Source organism: Periplaneta americana, chromosome 12 (genome assembly GCF_040183065.1).
Source record: "Periplaneta americana isolate PAMFEO1 chromosome 12, P.americana_PAMFEO1_priV1, whole genome shotgun sequence".
NCBI classification, from domain to species: Eukaryota; Metazoa; Arthropoda; class Insecta; order Blattodea; family Blattidae; genus Periplaneta; species Periplaneta americana.
In genome coordinates this window covers 52,751,853-52,775,871 of record NC_091128.1, presented here as the reverse complement: position 1 = coordinate 52,775,871, position 24,019 = coordinate 52,751,853, and the positions used below count along the sequence as shown (strand labels likewise).

Below are 24,019 nucleotides of genomic sequence, written 5' to 3'. Positions count from 1 at the left end.
TGCATTAAATAAATTGGAATATCTCGCTTATTGGTTTTTATGAAAAAGTTACATAAAAGTTTCTTTAAAAACTGTTTCAGATAAGTTTTATTCTATGCAAAATTTTGATAGGGCTGATATTTAACGAGATACACGAGTTTTAAAATAACAATACGTTTTATCAGCGCCGCCTCAGACTAACAGGCTATAATGTAATGAAAACAAATGACTCCGTCTATTTAAGGTGGTCTTGTACACAACAAACGGAGAATATTATTAATTTAAGACTATTTTTATATGGATATAATATTGTATTCTATGAGGGAAACTATATAAATGTACAGGGTCCGGCATTTGGTTCTGAGAGTTTCAACATGCTGTTGTAAAGGGACTATAAGATTTAAAAATAAAAATAATAACGAGGTATGTAGCTGAATAATGCAATTTAGTGAAATGTCTTCAGTTTTTTTTTTAAATTACACATTTCAAGTGGTATCTTATGACCTGTTGTAATCTTACACGAAAATTGTTCATGACACTTTGCAATAAACCCAGGGTTTCGTTGATTTCTTGCACTTCAGCCTGTATCCTGTTCTTCAAATCCTGGATAGAGTGTCCCCACAAAAGAAGTCAGGAGCTGTTAGATCTGAGGATCGATCAGGCCAATTGATATCTCCAAAACGAGAAATTATGATCCTCCCCCCCCCCCCCCATGGAAATGAGAGAGCTGTTACGATGAATGGTGAACGGTATCGACAGATGTTACAGACATTTAGAGGCGCACTAAACAGGGATGACATGTGGTTTCAACAAGATGAAGCTACGGCCCATACTACCAGAGACAATGCGATTGTTGAGAAATTTATTCTCAGGACGCATAATATTTTCAAGCTACATATTTTGTTACTTCAAAATTTTTAAACCTTATAGTCCCTTTGCAACAGCATGTTCAAGCTCGTCAGATCCAAATGCTGGACTCTGTATAAATGTTTATCAGGAATAGATGCATTATAAGACCCACCCTAAATAAAAAAAAATATGCAAAGCCGCAAAAAAGATGAACGGAAGTAGCATTTCGATCAATTAAATTATCGATATGCGTATATCGTTTTTATTATATTGCAAACCAACCAATATTGTTGAAAATTAGTTTGACTATTACACTTTTACTACGTCACACTACTTTTGACCAATAAAATGGTACGAAAGGACGTCTTTCAACCAATCATGGCTGCTTATCGCACAATTTTATCGCGTCCCTAGCATTTGTTTAATTTTATCGCGTCCCTAGCATTTGTTTATTTTTATCACTACCCTAGCATTTGTTTCTTTGTTTGCCAACATTTCAAACTGTACTGGTCTGGACGTCAAAAAACAAAAAATTACAAACCCCTCCAGTCGATGCACAGCAGTTTCAAATATGACTCGCATTGGCATTCAGGAACAAGAATTAATAAAGATCACTGGTCATAGCTATGCATCTTCCCTGAAACCCTATTTACAAATAAATGAAGAGCACTATTCGGAAATCCTGAATAAGGTGAGGAACACACCATGTACATCAACGAGTTCACTTCTTTTACGCACGCACACGTCCAATATAACATCAACTGAACCACCAACCACTAAAACATTCAAATTTGAAAATTGTACTTTCAATAATTGTTTCTTTTAAAATTATTCATGTTTATTTTTTATTTCATCATCGTTAATTAAAACGTTTCTTGTTTATTTCATCATCCCTAATTAAAACTTTTCTAACACTTGTTTATATTATTTAGATTATGTTTGTTATAGTTTCTGCTATATAATATTATGGGTAGTCACGTATCAGAGATTGTTTAATACTAAGATTTATTGAAAATCATCTGTGGAATGCAAATCTATACTAATAATAAATCTGTAGCCGATATTTTTCTGGTAATTTTCGATTTTCCAAAAATAAATAATTGGTCCTAACATATATAATTAACCACCCTGAAACCGAAAATCGCTTTTTTGAAATTTTTGTTTGTATGTCTGTCTGTCTGTCTGTATGTTTGTTACCTTTTCACGCTGAACGGATTTCGATGAAAATTGGAATATAAATTAAGTTCGTTGTAACTTAGATTTTAGGCTATATGGCATTCAAAATACATTATTTAAAAGGGGGGGGGGTTATAAGGGGGCCTGAATTAAATAAATCGAAATATCTCGCGTATTATTGATTTTTGTGAAAAATGTTACATAACAAAAGTTTCTTTAAAAATAATTTTCGATAAGTTTTATTCCTTGAAAAATTTTGATAGGACTGATATTTAATGAGTTAAATGAGTTTTAAAATTAAAATAACTGCCATCTAAGGCCATGTAATGAATTAAAAAACAAATGACTTCGTCTATAAGGGGCCTTGGACAGCAACAATCGAAAGCTATGAAATATAGCCTATATAGAATGTTTCTGTGTTTGTATGAAGTAATATCGGAAGCTAAATTAACCGATTTGTATAATTAATCATTATTTCACCATTGGAAAGTGTAGTTTCTCTATATGGGCATAATGCTATAATGTTATTACAGTAACTTCTGATATAATATAATATAATATAATATAATATAATATAATATAATATGTAATATTATATAATATAATTTAAGTTATTTGAAGGGTTCACAATCATAGTGGGCCAAGCGCCATTTACTGAATACGTAGAAAACAAGGGTTAAATTAAGTTATTACCATAATTCAATGGAAACCTATAACAAGTAAAATAAAATATACACATTAAATCTAAATGATGTCAATCTTCATTAAACTATGGTTGCATGTAATAAAAATTAAGAAACAGGTTAAAGGAATTGTCATTGCACCAAATGAGTGTCTCTGGACCAAAATGATCGCATTTTAATTATTTGGATGCAATTTAAATTAAGTAGCATATTAAACGATTTATCCTTCTATCAAACACGAATGTTCCCTGGATCAAACGTCCTATTTTAATTATGTAATTACTTTATATTTATTTCTAAGGGGTGCAGCGGAGCGCACGGGTACGGCTAGTGTTTTAATAAAAATGAAACTGAATCAACAAAGCCTTCTTGACTAGTAACCGTCCACAGAGGTCAATGAAGATTCCATAGTTGGCACAACTGATAACAAGAAAACAGCTAATCATAAAACACTACTGCCATCTAACGTAATGTTGAGATGGTACAATAATACATTTGAAGATAGTTGTCTTTTCGTAAGTCAATTAATATTGTATTGTATTGGAGTACTTTGTTACTTCTAATCTTTATATACTTTCTTCTAATCGTGTAATAGTCAATTAAATCCACTCTAGTTTTGATTTTCTCTAGATAAATCAAAACCTCTAGTGAGATTACTGTTGATAATAATCATAGCGGCAAATTCGAAAGCTAGGAGTTAAATATAACAAAGAAGTGAATCAAATTCTGCCTGTTGGCTTAAAATGTAAGCCTAGAAATGGAAATTATGGAATAATATATAGAACCTTTTTATGACTTTATTTAAACTTCATTTGGTCCACATAAAATATTCTAATTTTATACACTTCAGTTTCTTTTTGTCCACAGAGCATAATAGTATTTTTAAGTGTTTTGTCGTAAAGCTGGGAAATTTTACTTGTCCAAAAACATAGCACATTTGTAGTGAAAATTAGTAGACTATTTTACCGTTGAGCTTACTGGAGCTGAGTTATTTTACAAAGTGTCACGAATTGGCGTTCCTGTGCTCATAACACTGGTTAGCAAAATTAAACATATTTTTTGTTAAAAGATAACGAATGGGTGATCCTTATAGAATTTTTCGTGCTGATTTCAGATCTGTTTTCAAAATTGTTCTATCGCCCAAAAGTTTTGAGTAATTATATGAAATGTAATTCAAACTTTTCTAGCGTTAATAACCTTATAACGTTTTACCTAAAATCATGTTTACTTGTCTAAAACTTGTGTGAATTAGATTTTAGACTATACTTGACTTGAGAAACATCTCTTTTGAGTGTCCAGCAATAGTCTGCCAGAATATTTGAACTCCATTTTTCCTGGTAGCACCTTTCCTTTTCAGAAAAATCCTGAAGAAAACGCTCCCCACGTTCATCGCTCACTACATGAGAATTCAAGAAGTTATTTAGAGAGTCATATTACTCTCCATCACGTTATAGTTCTGAATCAGCTCGCTGACAAGTTCTCTGTAATCTTCTAATCAGTGGTTCCAAGAAAGTACGAGTAAGAGTCTTAAATGATCCTTAGGTTCCCCTCATATGACAGGATCCTTTTAGCCAATAGAATTACGTGGAGCACAACAGATTTCAGGGGCCCAGTTCCTTTCTTGATCTATTTTTCAATCAAAATAACACTCGTAAGCTCTTAACTAGTGTAGTAAAAATTCGCCTGTGTGCTTTCAAAGTTAACTAACCACAAACGTAACAAAAATTATTTATGTGATTTACACAATATTTCGAGGTATGTTTCAGTTTATAAGATACTTTTACCATACTTAAAATTAAGACAAAGAAAACACGGGTTATGAAACTTGTTTTGTGTAAGTTCCAACTCAACTGAGAATTAATACTAACTTTTACAGTCTAATGAGGAATAAAATTCGTTTTTATGAATTCTGACTTCACAGGCAACTATTATCTAGATCAGTTATTGTTAAAGCAATAAAAGGAAATATTGAAATAATTTATTTCCATTAGCATGTTAAGGACTGTATAGGCCTACCTATACCAATAACAATAAACCATTCTTTTCTAAAATTACAAAAAAAAAAAAAAAAAGAAAAAAAGAAAAACAATGGTGGGTGGTAGAAAAATTCTGACTTCATTTTTGGAATCAGCAGATGAAATTACATAAGAAACAGCAGAAATTTTTTCATTTATCAAAATCACTGTTGAACAGTGATAATTTACCCATATTCGTTTCCTATGTTTCTTAAAATAATATTTATATATCACATTGATTTCAATTTTTATTTAATTACATAAACAATGATTCATAACCGAGCGAGTTGGCTCAGCGTTTGAGACTCTTATTCGGAAGGTCACGGATTCAAACTCCGTGGCCGACCAATCTGACCGGGGTACCATGGTTTCCCTTAGTCATAAAGGCAAATGCCAGATTGAAAATTTACATACCATGATTCATCACCGCCTCAATTACCAATACGATAAACATTAATCCAAATCTATAATCAGTTACATGAACTCACGCCATCTACAACACAATAGAAACAGGAACCAAATAAGAGTAAAAACGGCCTACTGGTATACTGATACATTCAAACACGCGACATGACCACAGATGCTGTAGCGTGTATAAATGAACTTAACAAAGGAAAAAAGAGATGCACAGTGAGGCCAACATAAAATATTATATTCATACACAATCCACTCTATGTTGACATTAATTTGGAGTGATTTATTAAAGAATGCATTCAAGGCTAATTATGAAAATGTCAAACGAATTATACTTGCACCAAATACGGATGTTCCCCGAACCAAATGATTCTGTTTTAATAATTTGCATAATTAATAACAATTAAGAAACATGTTAAAGAAATTATTCTTGCATCAAATGAGTGCTCACTGGACCAAAATGATCGTATTCTAGTTATTTAAATACAATTTCAATTAGTAAAAATTTAAATTATTTATCCTTCTGTCAAACACGGATGTTCCAAATGTCTCATTTTAATTATGTAATTACTTTATATTTATTTCTAACAAGTGCAGCGAAGCGCATGGGTATGACTAGTTAATAATATAATTTAGTGTTTTCTTACCTTATAGTTTAATATAATTTAGAATAAGTAACAGCATATAAGTATATAATACTGAGCGAGTCTTCTTAATTCATAAGACATGGATGAGGAAATGTGCAGTATACAAAATATAATAAAAAGAAGATTCATAAACGTAAAGGAGAACTTCGAGAACGAGGTACACTAGTAAGTGGGAGAAAAAAAAACAGGAACTTTATGATAGGTAAATATTGTCACTAATCATTCGTACTGTATGTATTGTACGTGAAAAACACAATATGCAGCTACCAATGGTGTTCCTTTTATATTGTAACTTTTATTAAACAATAATATGGTTTTTGTTTCTAATTTTAATCACACACCCGTCAACAATGGGTATTCCACTCAACACTGCAACACAATAGTCGTTATTGCACTCCACAGAACAATGACTATTCACGTGGATTATTGATAAGAACGAAAATGTACTCCTAATCTCAACTAATGTTCACAAAGCACTATTTACAAAACAAAACTGTCAGTTCACAGTTCGTTCGCCTTGGCTAGCTCTTCTAGCTCACTCACTCAAGTTCACGGTACGTCGAACTCAAGACTTTCAGATAAAGTTCACTGCACTTCGAACCCAAGACTTCCGGACGCGTTGCTTCCGCCTGGACGCTGCCACAGTTACTCAAGTTCACTGCACGTCGAACCCCGGTCTCGAAGGCTGGCTTCCTTACTCGATCGCTGCTGAGTCACAAACTGGCTACCAAACTAAACTAACACTTCTTGGCGGCTCACTTGCTCCTTTTACTTATTAGATCACACATTCTCGAATGTATTGCGTGACGTAGCTTCTACAATAATCGGCTCGCGTGGCTTTGCGAAACTTCCAGATATTCCCCCCTTGCTCCTTTGCTCCGCAGTCCAGCGCCCGCCGAAGCTTGCTTCTCCTCTCCCTGCGCACCTCCTTTCTCCCCAGACGCGCGCGAACTCTCCGACGCGACCAGGTCTTCCAACATGGCGCCACAATATAGAGGAGGGGCTGTCGAGCTTGAATTCCCCGAATTTCTCTAGCTGAAGAAAGATGAAATGCAATTTTTAATGGGATGAAACCAGGTGTTTCAGACCACCCGTATCAGCCTTTTTTCTCGCAAAACTATATGGTACAGGTTATTCATAAAAAATTTGATAACCAAAATCTATGTAAAGAATCGATTGCTGGTAGTACCATTTCCCGTAACAAACTGGAAGTAGGGGTACCTGTGGTCAACTTCGAAATTTCAAATGAGAACCTAGGTCACTGAAGGTATCATTGGAAACTACTTTTAAAAATAAACAACTTTTACTGAAACTATTTTTATAACTTTTATTGTTTACTCACAAAGCAACAAAAATGGTATCTTCTGAGAAATGCTGCATGTTTATGTACATACTGTACCGGTAATAATTGTAAATTCTGCAGGTCTTGAAACCAAGTCACTTTCCACTGTCTTTTAGTTTGCATAGCAACAGTGAATTTTGTTTATTCGTTCATATTCATCATCTCCCTTTGGGTTTGCTATTTGGAAAATGCCATTCACAAATGAATAAGCATTCGACATGTTGATGATACTTGGAGAATGCCATTGACATGTTGATGATACTTGGAGAATGCCATCGGAATTGCAGAGAAGCAGCACATGTGTACGCAGAGAGATATCCATTGCGCGACCGTCATTCGTACAATGTTTTCTAGCGTCTTGCAAAGCGTATGCGTACAAACGGCGTGGTGCAACCGAAACACAACAAGGGTGAGCGTATTAGACGACCTGTGAGGAATGAGAAAGAAGCTGCCGATGTCCTCGCTGCTGTGATAGTTAATCCTCATGACTCCACAAGAAGGATTGCCCGTGACTCAGGATTGCACTATAGTACAGTGTTTAGAATTTTCAGAGACAACAAATTTCATCCATACCATATTTATCTCCATCAGGAACTTAAGGGACATGACTTCCAGACTCATGTTGATTTCTGGTTTCTAAACACGGACCGTGATTTCGAGCTCAGAATTATGTGGACTGTTGAGACAGTTTTCAAAAGTAATGGTCAGGTGACTCTCTACAATGCCCATTACTGGTCTCCGGTTAATCCACACTGGCTACGTGAAGTGGATTACCAGCACATGTGAAGCCTCAATACATGGTGTGGCCTCCTCGGTCACAGAGTTATAGGACCATACTTTTTTGTGGAGAACTTGAATGGTAGAACGCACTCTTCTTCCGAAACATTATGCACCAGTTGCTTCATGATGATCCCCTTGCGCTTTGGTTAATGATGTGGCTTCAGCAGGACGGCTGTATGGCTCACTTTCCACGTACGGTTCGAGAGTTATTAACCAGTTATTTCTCCTACGGTGGATTGAACGAGGAGGACCAGTAGCTTGACCAGCCCAATCTCCTGACTTCGCTCCAAATGACTTCTTCTTGTGGGAGAGAATTAAAGACATGTTCTACCAGGTGCGTCCAACAACTAGAGAAGACATGAAACAAAGAATTAGAGAATGTTAAATGTTATGCTTTATTTAACGACGCTCGCAACTGCCGAGGTTATATCAGCGTCGCCGGTGTGCCGGAATTTTGTCCCGCAGGAGTTCTTTTACATGCCAGTAAATCTACTGACATGAGCCTGTCGCATTTAATCACAGTTAAATGCCATTGACCTGGCCCAGGATCGAACCCGCAACCTCGGGCATATAAGGCCAGCGCTATAATCAGGCCGTGTAAAATTAGAGAAGCCTGTGGGTCTCTCAGCTGTGTTGAAGTGCAATCACGGATGTTAAGAGTGATCAGAACATTGTTAGCACAGGGTGGCGTACATTTTCAACATTTACTATGAAGAGTGTACGTACATAAATACCACACAGCATTTCTCAGAACATACCATTTTTGTTGTTTTGTGAGTAACTTAAACAATAAAAGTTAGAAAAAAAAAGTTTCAGTAAAAGTTGTTTCTTTTTAAAAATACTTTCCAATGATACGTTCAATGACCCTTGTTCTCATTTGAAATTTCGAAGTCGACCACAGATACCCGTACTTCCGGTTTGTTACAGGAAATAGTACTACCACCAATCGATTCTTTACATAGGTTTCAGTTATCAATTTTTTTTTATGAACAATCAGTATCATATAGTTTTCGAGAAAAAAGGCTGATACGGGTGGTCTGATACACCTTGTGCATGTATGTATGTATGTATCCTCCATGTTTATACTGAAAAACATATGCAAAGCGCATCCTCCAAAGTCACTCGCGCTATCTGTTGGTGCTATAGCCGTGTCGCTGTTATTTCCGGCGTGACTCCTCTTCGCTTACGCCTTAGGAAGTGAAGGCTCTATAAAGTCTAAGTAGGTAGCATCGTTCGCCATTTTTGTTCTTTCGTTACCGAGGTACCAGACGAGAAATCTATTTGCCGCACCGTTAAATACTATCATGTCGTAGCTCCTATGATAATAAATCAAACGCACTGTAATTGAGCAAATAATTGAGCAAATAATTGAGCGGAAAATAATGTCCTCGTGTGCTTTCTGCGAAAACCAACGAAAAAACAAAAATGGCGGGCGATTATATTAAGTATTTATTGAGCCTCAGGGAGTGCATAACGTCATCAGCAGCGAATGATAAGACGCACACGTTTAAATGTAGCCGACCTGCAACGTGATTCGCTGCCGGAAAAAAGAGCGACGGGACTATAGTTCAGGATATCCCTATATGCACAGCGGAGTTTTGATACGCTGCGCCAGTCTTAAACCTAAGGATAACACAAACACCCAGGCAATACATACCAGAAACAACTTCTAACCAAGGAAAAATCCTTTGGCAGAGTTGGGAATCGAATCTGCAACCTCCTGGTAGGAACAGGCACCGCTAACCACTAGACTAGACCAAGAGGATACATGCATACATACGTACATACATACATACATACATACATACATACATACATACATACATACATACATACATACATACATACATACATACATACAGCCACAGGCGTGGCTCAGTCGGTTAAGGCGCTTGCCTCCCGGTCTGAAGTTGCGCTCCCCGCTTGGACTGATTACCTGGTTGGGTTTTTTCCGAGGTTTTCCCCAACTGTAATGTGAATGCCAGGTAATCTATAGCGAATCCTCGGCCTCATCTCACCAGATACCATCTCGCTATCACCAATCTCATCGACGCTAAATAACCTAGTAGTTGATACAGCATTGTTAAATAACCAACTAAAAATACATACATACAGTGAATATTGGTACATCTATTATTTTACAATTTTTTATCTCGCTGTTATTTATACTCGCTTTAACATCTTTTTGGTCATATCGCGAGTTAATCTTTGGTTGAAATCCGAAGGCCTGTGTACTATTGTTGAGACTGGTTCTATTGTTGTGAACTAGATGGCGACTGTAATGTATTACTGATTTGTTATGAATATGATTTCGGTGATGAATAAGGTCGGTGATTTTCAGGGATGTTGTGGCCCGAATTTCCTGGCATTTGTCTTACGGTTGAGGAAAAACCCTGAAGAACCCCAACTAAAAAATTCAACCCGACCGGGAATCGAACCCGGGCCCTCTGCGTAAGAGAGGTCTACAATTTCTTATTTAAGTTATTTATTATTATTATTATTATTATTATTATTATTATTATTATTATTATTATTTATTTATTTATTTTTTTTTTTTGCATATTATGTTTAGTCAACTGTACGAAGACTGTTTGGAACCTCAAGTGACACCAATAAGACATAACTGAGAGGCAACTAAGCAAGGAGGTAATGGGGTAGGATGACTAGTTCCTTTCTTCTTCCATTGGATATATCTCTGATATTGCACTAATCAGACTTCAGATGTATTCAAACAATTGTTCTTCCTCTGACAAACACTGTCAAGTGAGATGTACTGCCTGATAATAGGTGTACATATTAACCAGAACCATAATTAGAGGTACTTTTTTGCATATGAAATTTAATGTGTTTTGCGTATTGTATAAACTAGTCACATTAAGCTACAACATCAAAATATCCTCCAGAGCATAATATTATGCAGTGTGTGCTATAACGTTTGGGATTTTTCCATAACTAGCGTACTTCAGTGCAGCGTTTCTTAAACTTTTCTGAAGTGGGGACCACTTTTTAAAGTCAGAACAGTTCCGCGGACCACCTTACTCTTGTTCCCTTCGAAAGTAAATTTATCATTTTTGTAGGATATTTTAATACCAGTATATTTATATTTTAAAATAGAAGTAATTAATTAAATTAATTTATAATTAAATTAATTTTATATTAGTATTAACTAATTAAGTTAATGTTAATAGAAGAAAATTCATTTTCGTTTTTTTTAATAATTCAAGGCTATTAGAATTTGGATAAGCTTTAACTTATTAACTAAAAAAAAAAATAAATGTTGGTACTCACATTAATGAGATGGATGAGCTTGCCGATTCTTGCACAGTTCTATATTTGGACGTCTAGATATTTCATTACTAGCACTAGAATCACTGATATTAATATCTTCACACACAGCTTCTGAACTATTAACACTACCTAAATGAAGCGTATCGTCACGCTCCTTTCTTTTCAAAGATCAGATCGAAGTCAGTTTTTCATTATATATAATGGGCACTATTTAACAGAGACATAGAAAACTACTAGTGTGTACCACATAAGAAGGATTTCAAACAGCTAACTGCTAACAGGCAAAAAACGAATCGACAATGCACAGAATCTGTTATAAGTTACTCTTGTGATTGGCTACAAAAAATATTTAGAAAAGTATTGTAATTTGAATTTCTGGATCTGATTCGCTCGGATTTTAAAATAGGCAGAGTGTAAAATTTCTTATATCGTTATCTGAAAAAAAAAAAAACAAAAAACAAAAAACAAAAACAAAAAAAAAAAAACAAATAAAAAAATAACGCAGAAACAAGTAAAGATGTAATTTGGCACGTTCTATTTTGGTGTACGATTTAAGGTATGTGACCATTTCCCATTTCAATGTGCAGACTGGATATCGGCAAAACTATTAAAAAACTCATAAATACATGAAAAGATTCAGTACTTTGGTCCTCTGTTATGAATTCGGATGGTCCCTGGCTAGGTTGTGCGGAGCCAAATGTGCAGGAAAAGACGGCGAGAAATCCCACGTTCATAGTGCTTTAAATCCCTCTTTTGTTACTGAGAGTAGAGTGGGAAGTCGGTAGACGGGTAGTGTAATAAATTTCATAAAATGTCAGTACTGGGAGAAAAAGTGAAAGGCGATTGCATGTGTCATTTCCAAACTGAGATTTTCAGCTATAGTGTGATATGCAATTCGTTTGAATTTTATTTTTTCTTCTGTCTTTTCTGTCAGGTGGTCCGTGGACCATAGTTTGAGAAATGCCGCTTTAGTGTATTTAAAAATACAGAGCCTTCAAGTAGACGTTCATCCATGAGTGCGGCCGCGGCGTGTTTGCCGGAAGAGTCGGATATTCATAGCCCCTAACGTCAAGCGCATAGATTGCTCATGCACATTACAATTACAATAACCACCTTTGTCATAGAAGATGTTGGAAATATTATCTTGTCCCGTCACACATTTATTACACATTGTAAGAAAGTCTGCATTAACATGCACTAGTTTAATTCTGAAATTTCTGCAGTTTGCCTTCTTATATTGTCTAATCTGGACGACTGAGCCTGGCGTAACGAGCCCAACATAGTAGCCGACCTCTCTGATCTTACCTTCTGCCCTGATGTTGGAACCTGTATATAGTTCCCAAACGTTGAAAATGTCATGTTGCAGGACACGGTGGAATACCCAAAAGTCTAATTCTAATTATAGTCAGCGTGAAAGTGTGTAAACTCTTATACTTTGCATTTTATTTAGTGTTTTTTTTTTTTTTTTTTTTTTTTCCTCCGAAACCATAGAGTAGAATGATCACAGCAGAGTCCTGCATTTACTAATAAATTTCCCTTGAGCGTGAGAAAACGATCATGTAATTCGCTATTAAACCACTAGATCAGTGGTCGTCAGCACTCGCTGAAATAAGTAGAGTGCATGGAGGGTAAGGAACTCTTCTCCGTCGTACACAAGGGATAGAGAGACAGCATACCCGCCAGCAGCGACAATTGCACGCTAGGGCTGTGTCTTGTCCGCGGGTAAGGGACGCTAGTCCAAGCGTGCAGTGTTTTGATGACCGCTGCACTAGATGCTGAGAATGTACGAGGGTTTATCGCTTGCCACTAAACTTAGAGTGAGTGATGTCGAGACGAGCGAAACACACTCGTGACAGTTATCCCGGTGAACATGGATGGGGAACTTGACAGGTTATGGAGGCTAATCTTACAAGCCACGAATACAAATTAAGAATGCTATTAGATCTCAAAAGTGATGTGTGGGAAAAATTTGTTGTAGAACGAACATATTTACTTTCGTTGCTCTCACAAGCAAACATTCCGATAGGGGCAGATATAAAATTATTTTTTTGTATGTTTCAACATGTTAATAATGTCAAAAGAAGTGCTTATACAAATTTTGAACACTCGACCGCAACTACGATGGCCGTAAAAAATAAGTTCGCCAGGGGCCGTTCACAGAAAGAAAACGGAATTTCATTGGAAAAATTTATTGAACCAGACACAGCCATTGTTGAGCTATTTTTCAACATATTCCCCACCGCAATTGAGACATTTGTCATATCATGGGATCTATAGAAAGGTGAAGACGGCTGTCAAACGCTGGTTCCGATCTCAGACAGCTGACATAATAATAATAATAATAATTATTATTATTATTATTATTATTATTATTATTATTATTATTATACGAGACGCATCCAGAAAGTAAGTTTCCCTATTGTTTTTTAAAAAAGAACACACACTTTCAGGAAAACATTTATTGGCAACAGGTACAGCAATGTTTCAGCTATTTTTCAACATAGCCACCATCAGAATTGAGACACTTGCCGTATCGTGGGATCAACTTTTGTATCCCTTCGTCGTAGAACTCTGCCGCCTGTGAATGGAACCAGCGTGTGACAGACGTCTTCAGCTCTTCGTCGTTGCCAAAACGCTCACCGGAGGACAGGAATTTCTTGAGGTGCAAGAAAACGTGAAAATCGCTGGGAGCAAGATCAGGACTGTAGGGTGGATGATCAAACAACTCCCAGCCAAATTCCGTCAAAACGGCTGCTGTGCGCCGAGCCGTATGTGGACGAGCATTGTCATGGAGGAGCACAACACCTGCAGTAAGCATTCCACGCCTCTTGTTTTGAATGGCATGTCGCAATTTTCGCAGTGTTTCACAGTAACGGTCAGCGTTCACTGTTTCACCTCTTGGAAGGAAGCCAATGAGCAGAATGCCCTTCCTGTCCCAGAACACCGTGCACATCACTTTCCGTACCGGTCAGCGTCTATTTGAATTTCGTCCTGACCGGAGATCCACTATGCCGCCAATGCATTGACTGCTGCTTGGTTTCCGGGGTGAACTGCGAAATCCAAGTCTCATCGCCCGTGACGAAAGTAAGGAACTCGTCGCCGTCATCGTGATACCGTTGCATAAATGTCAGTGTTGCTCTTAAACGTTGCATTTTGTGTTCGGGTGTCAGGTTTTTCGGCACCCACCTGGCACACACTTTATTGAATAGCAGGTGCTTAGTGACAATCTCATGCAACAAGGATCGCGATATCTGCGGAAAATGGCTGCTCAGCTCCGTAATCGTGAAGCGACGGTTCTCCATGATGCACTGCTGCACCAGCTCAACATGATCATCATTGATGAGGGACGGTCGCCCACTGCGCTCTTCATCATGGACACTTTGACGATCTTCGGAAAACTGTCTACACCAGCGACGCACCATCTGCTTACTCATGATGTTCGGCCCATAGACCTGACAGAGCTGCCGATGAATTTCAATTGGCGCAATGCGGCGGCGGTAGAAGGAATAAGAGCTTCCATTTCGGACCATTGCTGCCACGCTACTGGCACCAGGCAGGACCTGTCCGGCTGGCATATGATTGATACGTCATAGATCTGTTACGCATGCGCAATTGACACGGCTAATTACGTTTACTTTCAAGGGGAAAAAATCGGGAAACTTACTTTCTGGATGCGCCTCGTATATTGGCAGAGTTTAGGCCATAGGACCTTCTCTTACACTCTGCCAGGTCACAAAGTATACAAGCAGTGAAAATTTAACGAAAAGTTAAAGAACAGAATACTGACATATTACAAAAAAATAATGGCATAACAAAATCGACACTAAACAACATGAAAATAATACCATAATAGAAAAAAAGAAAGTAAAATACAGATTTAAAGATTGGAATATAATAAAAGCAACTCATTTAGTACAAATAGTTAATAGGGAATAATAATGAAAAAGTACGAAAATTAAATAAAATCCAGAATAAAAAGGGGGGAAGGGAGAAAAAGAAATATATAAATTTTTTTACAAAATTATCGCAGAGAAAAGGGCTTATAATTACAAGGAATCTGAATTGAAAAGGTGCAATTTTATTTTATTTTTGAAACTAGATAATGTCAGACAGTCTTTGACATGATGTGGTAGAGAGTTCCAGAGATGAGCTGCAGAGATGGTGAAAGATGAAGAGTAAAAGAATGTTGTATGTTCAGGAATGGAGAGTGTGATGTCGTGTTGTGAGCGAGTATCTATTTCGTAATATGAGGACAAATGTTCAAAACGAGAAGCTAAATAGCTAGGGTTAGAGTTCTGAAGAATATTGAAGAGTAACGTGAGAGAGTGAATAGTTTTTCGGTCTTTGAGACGGGCCCAGGAGTGCATATTTAGTGAAGGTGTGATACGGTCAGGTCTACGGACGTTGCAAATAAATCGAACACATGCATTATGAACACGCTGTAGTCTGTCTGTCAGTCTCATGTTAAGGTCAGTGTAATAGTGTCACAGTAGTCAAAATGAGGCATCAAGAGCGACTGTACTAAATTCTTCTTGAGAACCAACGGAAGGAAATTGCGGATTCTTTTTAGGGTGTGAATTTTCATAAAAAATATTTTACATGTGTGTGATTTGAGTATTCCAACTTAAGTTTTTGATCATATAAATTCCCAGATTTTTTTATTCTATCACTGTAAGGGATAATAGTTTCATTAATTTTAACAGGCGATAAGTCACCGTGTTTAATTTGCTTAATAGTCGTTGATGACCCATTATAATTGCCTGTGATTTCCTCGAGTTCAATTCAGTCCAAATTTTTTCGTCCATGTAATAATTGATTTTAGGTCATTGTTAACTTCATATATTGCGTAATTTAGTGCCGGTGTAGATGCAGATATATATATATATTTTTTTTAAGTCGTCAGGAAATAGGATATGTCTACGGCGTTTAATAGATTGTGATGTCATTTATGTAGATCGTAAAAAGTAGAGGTCCAAGAACTGAACCCTGTGGTACACCTGCACCACGATACACCAGGAAGAAAAACGATCGTAGACCCGCACACATTCTTGGCGTACTTGAAGGTAGAAGGTAAACCACGAACCTGAATTTTCTGATAGATTAAGAACTCTATGTCAACTGAGTTAAAGGTTTTGCTGAAGTCGAGAAGTGTCAAAATGGTCAATTTTTGTTTGTCGGAGACTTCCCGTATGTTTTCTATAAATTTAAGTAATGCTGTATTTGTGCTACGTCCAATTCTAAAGCCTTTTTGATACTCGTCAAGTAAATTGTGTTCGTTCAAGAAGTGCGTTAATTGTTTGTGAACAATGCGTTGCAATGCTTTTGACAGGGTGGGCAGGATGCTTATAGACTGATAATCGTTTAGGTTTGAAGGATTATTATTTTTAGGAAGGGGACGTACATAAGCTTTCTTCCATAGGGTCGGATATGTCGAGGTCATAAGAGAGACATTAAAGTTGTGTCACAGTTGGCAATATTACGTCTATGATTTTACGCAATAGAACAATGCTGATGCAGTAATCTTCATCTTCTGTACTTATCCGCTTTATAGCTTTCTTTACTCTAAGTCTGTTACGTATGTGAAGAAAAATTTCTCGCTCGTTTGACAGATCGCTTGCAGTAGTTCAAGCATTGTCTGTTCTTTCTCCTTGGGGTCAATTAGTTGTGAATATATCATGGTATCATTAAGAGCGTTCAGTGAAATAGAAAAGTCGTTTGCTTGTTCCTTTTGTCTCCCTATGCCCATTGTTTTCAAGTCTCGTCATAGTGCTGATGGGTTTGAAGATGGTCCAATAATGTCATGCATGTGTCGAAGTTTCGAATTTCTTATTTCTTGGGTAACTTTGTTACGTAATTGTTTGTACTCAGATTGTCTTCAGATCCGGTCCTTCTGTATTTACGGTAAGCTGCCTCACGTTCAGTCATAGTGCGTATTGAGGTAGTTAACCATGGGGCTGCTGGTCTCTTCACTCGTTTCGATTTCAGTGGTGCGTGTTTATCGTAAAGTTGTGTAATATAATAATTAAAAATCGAAACCTTTTCATCTAGAGTAGAAGTAGTCCAAACTGTGTGCCAGGGAATCATGGTTGGGTCTGATATTAAAGCTGTCTGGTCAGTGCGTCTTAGGTCTCTATATGTCACTGTTTTACGAATGACTGGAGGGCATTTGTGGGAATAGGCAAGGTAGATACTATCATGCACCGAGATTCCCGGTGCAGGTATTTGTCCATGCGTTAGTACTTTGTCCCGGTTTGTTGTAGCCATTATGTCCAGTAAAGTCTCAGAATGCGAAGTGTGGTGAGTAGGATTGAGGGGAAGGACTGTCAAGTTGCATGCTTGGAACAATGTCAATAGTTGTGTTGTGCAGTTCGATTGGGTGGCAAACAGATTTGTATTTAGGTCGCCCATGATAATTGCGTGTTCATAATGGAGATGTTTTATTAAGGGCTCTTCAATATCCGTTATTCTATTGATGTTTGGGGGTTGATGTATTACGCAAAGGATACATTTGTGAAAATATGCAGTTATTTCAATAAAAAGAATTTCAGAGGCTGCAGAATACTCACTAGGGGTAAAAGGTAAAAGGTAAAGGTATCCCCGTAACATGCCATGAAGACATTTGGGGGGCATGGAGGTAGAGCCTTATGCTTTCCATGACCTCGGCACTAGAATGAGGTGGTGTGGTCGGCACCACGCTCTGACCGCCTTTTACCCTCGGGAAAGACCCGGTACTCAATTTTATAGGAGGCTGAGTGAACCTCGGGGCCGTTCTGAAAGTTTGGCAACGAGAAAAAATCCTGTCACCACATGGGATCGAACCCCGGACCTTCCAGTCTGTAGCCAGCTGCTCTAGAATATATAATTTTGGGTTGTAGATCTGACCTAATGTATGCTCCGACACCTCCACCACCTTTATTAGTGTGATTATTACGCAATAACGTGTAGCCGTCTATGTTGACTAGAGCCAAAAAAGAGCAGGTTTTAACCAAGTCTCGGTTAACGATAAGGCATGAAGATTAAGTGAAGAAAATATGTCATAGAACTCGTCGAAGTGGGCTAATAGGGATATCTTGTGCGAAGTTTTACCGCTAGATGGCAGAAGCGTTCCATGCGGTGCAACATGTTGTAGGGCTATGTTATGTAATATGCTACAATTTTTCCTTGAAATTATTCAAACCTGCTTTACAGGGAGCTACTACATGAAAGCCATATAATTGTACAGGGACATCATTTTATTTTTACTAACATTTTTAATATTAACCTGTCTATACCTTTAGAGAACCGGAAACACCGCTTGCTCCCCCCTCCAAGACTGGAGTTCGATGATACTGGCGTAAAACACAAATCACTCTACTAGGTATAGGAAGGAAGAAAAGTAGTTCATGCATTTACGTAAACTAGGAAATATCGCGATTTTGAGTTTGATAATTTTCATTAGGTTTTTCTTTAATCAAAGTACAGTACTGTATTAAGAATAAGTGTTTTTACTCACGAAGTGAGTTATCCATGTGAACGTATTCATTATGCGGTGTATATTATACTGTCTACAGCACATTAGCGTACAATATAGAGAAAGAAGTTAAATTGAAAAATAATCATAATATGAATATTTAAACACAGTTTTGAAAATAATGGCCGTTCATTTCGATACAGGCTTCAGTTCTTTTGTGCATATTATCGCACTATAGACTATTGCATCTAATTCCAATTGCCAGTTTCGTCCTTCGTACTAGTAACTCATGTTGAAATAATTCTGTACCTACTCTACGTACTGTAAATTCAATCTTCACTTCTGCCCGACCCGAAAATATAAAATTACTCAGACATGCTATCTACTGTCCGTCCAAGTGGTTATGCCGCAGGATTGTAGAAAGGGAGGAAATCACGTGACAGTTAATTACTTAACGAGGCCCTTTATTTAAGTTAAATTAAACAGCTGTATAATATTACGTAAACGTCCAATTCCTAAGAGAAATTAATGTTTTCAGAAAAGAGCTAAGACAGCCCAGCTTTTACAGAGGGGCGAGCAGAAGCAGGTGGGGGAAATCGGGATGCGACGTAGGCAAACGGACAGTACCTCTGCGAAAATATGATTCAATATTGAAAGCTCTTTCGTCACTGGAAAACGCGAACATATTTCTGGAACGTACTATACTCAGTAACTCAGCACTGCTTCTTACTACCTGCGGTCTTGGCTCTGTGTGGAGTTGGAACTTCATTAGTAGAAGGGGTGGGAGTGAAGTACATTCAAAAACTCAGGTACAATAAAAATTGAAGTAAAAATAAAATGATGTCCCTGTATAATATGCTACAGTTGATTACGTTTTCCCGCTTTTCGTTTTCTGTGCGTGTCAAAATTATATTTATAATTATTTTGTATAACCTAGTATAATTTAACATAATTCAGTATTTTTCTTATCTCATAATTTAATTTAATTTACAATAAATAATAACGTAAACCTGTATAATATTGAGCGATTCCCCGAGATGGGTGGAGAAATCTGCAGTATGCAGAGTATAGATGCGAGGAAATTGAATGTTCATGAATCTAAACGAGAACTTTGAAAACGAGGTGAAAATCAGAATAGAAAATAATAAATACATCTTATTGCCAAACAAAATCAGATTTACAAAGGTCTTAGATTTGTTTTTCCCCTCTACAGCTCTTAGCCTACGAAGTGCAATTCGTCACACTTGCACTTAATCTTGGCTTCATTCTTTTCGTCCTCCATATTATGCTTCAGGATATAACTTTAGATTGTTGTTGTCCACACCTGTGGAGTGACGGTTAGCGCATCTGGCCGCGAAACCAGGTGGTCCGGGTTCGATTCCCGGTTGGGACAAATTACCTGGTTGAGGTTTTTCCGGGGTTTTCCCTCAACCCAATATGAGCAAATGCTGGGTAACTTTCGGTGCTGAACCCCGGACTCATTTCACTGCCATTATCACCATCTCATTCAGACGTTAAATAACCTAAGATGTTGATAAAGCGTCATAAAATAACCTACTAAAAAAACTTTAGATTGTTACATATAAATTGAAATAATACCACTTAGCCTTACGTCCTCAGTACAGTGAGTAAATTCATCCTTTCATTACTAACGATGCCTTTATATTTTTCGGCATGGAACACTCATAATGCCATTTTAAGTTATATTTTCTGCACCTGACATGTTTTTCCAAATAAGACACTGCCCATATCTCTACTTTGACTCTAAATAAAAGGAATAACAATTTCCAGTCATTGTTGAACTCAGTTCCAGGTTTCCGCTTTGCGACATCCATGGAGATAGGCCTACGTATAGTCCCGTCGCTCTTATTTCCGGCAACCAATCGGCTACATTTAAACGTGTGCGTCTTGTCATTCGCTGCTTATAATGTAATGCACTTCCTAAGGCTCGATAAATACTTAATATAATCGCCCGCCATTTTGGCTCTTTCGTTAGCGTTCGCAGAAAACACACGAGGACGTTATTTGCCGCTCAATTATTTGCTCGATTAGAGTGCGTTTGATTTATTATCATAGGAGCTACGACATGATAATGTTTAACGATGCGGCAGATGGATTCCTCTGGTAACTCGGCAACGAAAGAACAAAAATGACGAACGATACTATTTACCTAGATTTTATAGAGCTTTAACTTCCTAAGACGTGCGCAAAGAGGAGGAGTCACGCCGGAAATAGCACCGACGCGACTATAGTATTACCTACTTCACCCCTGATCTGGACGAAACGAACTGCCTACTTTCCCCTTCACCGCTACCTTAGAGCAGTCCTGCCCACGAGGGTACAAACATAATTTCATTTGCCCGTACGGGTAAAACGCTCATACTGGAAATCAATTGCCAGCCCTGCTTTAGATGCATGCATAATATACAGTAATAATGGAGACACGTCTCGTTTAGGAAAGTATTGACTTGTGTGTAGAATTTATATATGCGACAGTTTTAGGATAGTCGGCGTATGCTTATGAAAGGGATCGAACTTCGATTCATGGAAAATCTGGTGGCACTTTTGGCTGACAGAGATTTTCGGAGGTATAATTTCCCGAAATTGGTTGTTATGAGCATCTAATACATTTTAAATGTTCAAATAGTTCAAAATTTGTCATCACTTTGCAAGATAAGTGTGTGGTGTTTCAAATTACATTGGTATTTCTGTTTTATTGTGCATCCATTGATGCTGATAGATAGGGACATCGATGACTATAGCCTCCATTATGTGCTTGAATTGTTTGTGTCATTTACTTTCAGTTTGCGATGCTTGTAATGAAAAAAGTATTTTGAAAATGTGTTACTAATTTATTGTCTTTCATTTTCAGGAACTTGAAACATACAACAGCATTTTGTTGACACCTCCCGAACTATTTCATCCCGCGCGAGTGCAAAAGTTTGTGCAAATCGGCCTGAGGGACTTGTAGAGGGTTGAGTACGACTACTGTAAGTACTAGTTTTGTTTTGTTTTAACGGAAGTTATTATTATTATCATTATTATTATTATTATTATTATTATTATTATTTATTTCCGTGTAAACAGTTAAGTTTTTCAATTGATTATTTTACGATGCTTTATCAACGACTATGGTTCTCTAGCGTCTGTTAATGCAAAGCTAGGGCATAAAAATGTGACGTTATGCATCTTAGTCTAACAGTTTTAAAATAATCTCACCAATGTTAATTTCCATCAAACATGTAACTTACAGCATGTTTCATTTGATCGATTATTTATTTATTTATTTAACCTGGTAGAGATAATGCCATCAGGGCTTCTCTTCCCCCCTATCAGGAGATTACAACTACAATATTAAGAATACATTTACAATTATAATTACAATTAATATTAAATTTACAAATACAACAAAAATCAAAATACTAAAAGATTAACTGATTAATAAAGACAAAAAAAAAGTAGCTTTACTATTGATTAATAAAGGCTAGACAGTTTATCATAGAAGTTAAGAACAAAGAACATTTTTTTATTAATTAAGTAAAAAGTAAACCTACGCTACGCAGTAAGAAAATGCTTGATAAGTTTGTTTTTGAACACTGCTAAATTCCGACAGTCTCTGATGTCACTGGGTAGGGTATTCCACAAGCGCAATAGCGAGATTGTGTATGATGATGAATACGATGATGTCTTATGTGTTGGTATGGCTAGTATGCGGCTATTTTGCGTGCGTGTTAAGAGTTTATGATATGACAAGTAACTGAAACGGGAGGCAAGGTATGTAGGTGTAGAGGTGTGAAGGACTTGAAAAAGGAGATCAAGACATTAATATCAATTCCATTGTTTCACTGAAATTGTTAACCTTTATTTACATAGTTTGCTTAGTTGCTTTCATCAAATTATTGTGTAAAATACATTTTTCTTAGTGGGAACCAGTTTACAAATTGCATGCAATTTCCTGTAAGTGTTTCAAGCAGAGACATGAATAATAAAAATTACAGAGGGAAAATGAAACATTGCACTTATATACTGTAAATACATAATACCGAAATACAGATATTTAATAGGCATTCAGAATAAATACTGCTTAAATATGTCCGATACATAGCATTTCTTCCAATAATTTATAGTAAAATTTAATTTATACTCAGATATCTACACAGTAGCAGACATTAACGAAGTCCACATAATAGTGGTACATTTTTTCACTTACATAATCATGTCACGGTTAGCATGTCTGACCGTAAAACGAGCAGACCCGGGTTGGAATTCTGGTTGGGACAAGTCGCCAGCTTGAGGTTTTTTCCGGGGTTTTCCCTCAACCCATTTAGAGTAAATGCTGGTTAACTTTCGGCTCTGGACCCTGGACTCATTTCGCTGGCATTATCACAATCATCTCACATAGATGCTAGATAACCATAGCAGTTGATAAAGCATCGGAAAAAGACAAATTAACCCAGATATGTCTACTGTCCTGTTAAAAGGACGAATTTGCTTTTTCACAGGTGTCACTATTACTGGTTTTAATTAGAGGCTTGCTAGGTGTGGTAAGACTGGTAATGAGAGTTCTGGTCGCCGTTGAGTTTGAGATGTGGACGTGAGAATTGTTTGTTTATTTGAGCTGTGGCATCCGAGACGCAAATCAGATAAGAAAGTTAAATATTGTTACAGTTCGGAATTATTTTACAATTTGTTGCAGATCAAATGACTCATAATAAACATAAATATAACGTGAAAACACAATGCGTTCGAAATTTCTATTCATTGCGACATTACAGTGACGAAAACTTATGTGTCCTTTTAAAAGGACAGTAAGCATATCCCCATATATTTTGAAATTTTTTCGCTTTTTCAATTTTAGTGGATTTTCCCTGCATGAAATGCTATCTACGTTTGAAAATTATGCTACGGGCGAAATTTCATCTCTAATACAGACATATCACTATAATGCAGCCTACAAATGCCACTGAAAACGTAACAGACGAGGATTCAGGGGACAAACGTGATGTAACACCTAATCTATCTGGTTCACAGCTTGCAGCAGAGCAGAAATATTTCAGCATAGCTTTCTTGAAGAGGAGGGGAAGGATTTAGGAATGGGGTGACAAATTTGTTGCGTGTGAAGAGCAGACACAAGGTCATAGCAATGCTTCTGCGAACACAGCAAGGGAAAAATTATTCTCGGGCTGGGTATCGATCCCGGGATCTTTGGCATAGCGCATCAACCCTCTGCCGACTTAGCTACCCAGGAACTACACCCAATACCGTCTCAACTTTTCCTTTTATATCCACATACCTCAAGTGGGTTGACAAGACGACAGAAACCCAACTTTGAGTGCACACAAACTCTGTGTGACTTGAATTGTGGTTTTCTGTTAACTACCTACAGTGACATATAT

General features: G+C 37.1%; 1 protein-coding gene across 4 annotated transcripts in view; it reads left to right on the top strand.

The window, feature by feature from the left end:
- The window catches only part of Axn (protein axin), a 223,961-nt gene that overhangs the window by 40,606 nt on the left and 159,336 nt on the right, over positions 1-24,019 (top strand). For all 4 annotated transcript variants that reach the window (XM_069841325.1, XM_069841327.1, XM_069841324.1 and 1 more), the window contains exon 2: positions 21,496-21,613. The gene's annotated coding sequence lies outside the window, so the exon portion shown is untranslated. The remainder of the gene's footprint in view (positions 1-21,495; positions 21,614-24,019) is intronic.